Below are 2,752 nucleotides of genomic sequence, written 5' to 3' on the forward strand. Positions count from 1 at the left end.
GAGAGATCCAATTTTTGCTTGCTTTTGGGAGCTGATAAATGCTAATTATATCATGTTTTTTATATTATTCACATTGCATTTAGCATGAAATTTGACATGTTTAGCACTGCATTAGCACAAAATTTCAAACTTTTGTTCACCACGACCTTTATTTATGGTTTAGGAAAAAAGAAGCAAATACGGGAGCATTTTGAAGTAAAATAGGCTAAGTTGCTAAATTAGAACTTCACAACGGCTCACAATGGGTGTGGCGACAAGTTACAATGCCCATTGTCTACACTTACCATTGTCGTTATCAAGCCATGGTAGCGTAAATCTACTAGAAGCAACAGCTAAAGCTACAACGTCAGTTGTGATGACCCACAGTGCTTGTAATCTAGCCACAATGCCTAGAGACGTGCCAAGACTTGACTTGGAGCCCAAGCAATAACTTAGTCACCGTGGGCATCACAACACCCGTGGTGAGGCCGTGATGGACTCAATTTTATATAAATCCTAGAATTCTCTAAATTAGGGAAGACTCTTTTGCTAAATAAGGTAGGACGACCAAAGTTCTAGAGATCAGAGTGGCTGGAGATGAGTTTTCTACCATATTAGATCAAATTCAGGTAAGTTTCTTAAGAGGAAGTGAATGATCATCTTTAGGAGAAGGTGCGAGTGACATGCATCATTTAGTCAAGCTTGGGATCCTCTTACTCTAAACCTCCGGGACTTATTGGTGGGTGATAAGTGCTTATGTGATAAGAATGCGAAGTGTTCTTTCCTTATGATGGGCATTACTTTTATCGGGTTTTAACGCTAATATGTGTATATTTATGTTACTTTCATGCATATAGTGTTGTGAAGCCGAATGTTAGAGAAAGAACCCAATGTAGATCATGAATGCACCATTTGGAGGAAATCTTGAGAAGGTTCAAACGCAAAGACATAAGTTGGGTTCAAGATGCGAGAATGTGTACCAACCTCCTTGTATTCAAGTTAGCACAATGATTTAGAGGGGCACAAGGGCAGTCACATTCAAGCATTCCAACTTATGCATGTATAGCAAGATCTTCACCAATGTGTCTGTTTATTGAAGAAGCAAAGCCATCTACGACGTAAACGTGTGCCCATTTACGTTACCTCGATGAAAGCATGAATTTTCGAGTATTTCAGGATGGTACTATAGCAGGTACTGTAGCAAAACACTATAGTAGGTACTGTTCACAGCCGGCTGAAGAAGGAGATTTTTCAGAGAATCCACATGGGCATGTGGAAATTCCACATGCCCGTGCGTTAATTCCACAGGGGCGTGTGGATTCCCGATTTCAGCCCTATTTAAGGCCGATTTTAGCCCCGATTTGAGAGTCTTTCTCCATCTTTTCCCCAACTTGAGAGAGGGTTGCGGCTAGGGTTTTGAGAGGTATTGGCTAGGGATTTAGAGAGGTTGTACGGCTCCGACATCATGCTCCGTTTAGAAGAAGGTTAGTGGGAGAGTTTTAGTCAGCACCGATCCAGCAAGGTGTATTCTAGGTCAGACAAAGGGACCCTTGGGCGAGTAGAGGCTTCTCCACAAGACCATCGCCACAACTATCGAGGGAGTTTCCTATGGATTCTTTGCTTTTACATTCGATTTCATTGATTGTAATTAGCTCCATGGAGAGCTAAACCCCCTAGTGGGTACTTGGATTTGTGAACCCTAGGATGTATTCGTTTCATTAAATCTTTTTATTATGCTTTCAATTAATTGATGTTTTAATTGAGTTCAAATCTTGAATGCTTGATTGTATGAATACTCCCTTAGAGTGACACTAGGGTTGAGAGTTCTTGTTGGTTACCCTTGTGAGTGAGTGACACACCACGAGAGTTAGACAAAGCTAGCTTGGAGAGGATTGAGAGGGTGAGTCGAGAGGTAGCAGAGCGTCCCCTTTCCCCTCCGGTGTAATTTATTCTACCTCCGTTTCCTTGAGTTCTTTGTGGTCATAGTAGAGTGAATGGGCTAAGGGATGACCTTCCACTAGGGCTTAGTTGAAGAGGCAACGGAGTGAAGCGTTGAAGTGATTTTAGGACGTAGGGCTTAATTGTGGCTAAGGACCTTCCACCTGGACCAAAGGGTTAGGTCTACATCTAGGAGGAGGATTTATCAATTGGAATCCTTAGAACTCATTGCAATTCTATACGAGTGAGAGGTTGAGAGGTTATTCAATTTCTCCTCTGGGACATGTATAGAGTTAGCCATGGTTGACCTTAGATTTGGGACCATGTATTAAAGGATCTCCACGACTCATTATTGCATTAGTTAGAAAGCATAATAGAGGGTTTTGCACTTGAAACAACTGTCCTAGGCGGAACAATATCCGGGTACCCCATTTATATCAATTGCCTTACCTCTCCTTTACTTGTGCTCTCTTTCTTGTCTCTTTTACTTTTGTTAGTTTACATTTTGTCACACAAATCACTATTCATCTTTCACTTAGTTAAGAAACAATTTAAGTATTTTTATTCCCTACTCCCTGTGGATACAATACCCACTCATCTGGAATTTTATTACTTCGACAAACCTGTGCACTTGCGTGACATACGCAAGGGGCATTGTCAGTGGGAGTTAGTTTAGGAATTCTTTTGAACGCTTATTTATTCTTTGGTCTTATGGTTTTCTGTTATTTTAATTGTTTATTTTATGATCCATAAGAACCTAATTAGAGGGGAATTGTATGTCTAAGTCCCTTGATTATTGTTTATGAATCTTGATTATTTAATCCAATAAATCTTT

Source organism: Dioscorea cayenensis, unplaced genomic scaffold, assembly GCF_009730915.1.
Source record: "Dioscorea cayenensis subsp. rotundata cultivar TDr96_F1 unplaced genomic scaffold, TDr96_F1_v2_PseudoChromosome.rev07_lg8_w22 25.fasta BLBR01001113.1, whole genome shotgun sequence".
NCBI classification, from domain to species: domain Eukaryota; kingdom Viridiplantae; phylum Streptophyta; class Magnoliopsida; order Dioscoreales; family Dioscoreaceae; genus Dioscorea; species Dioscorea cayenensis.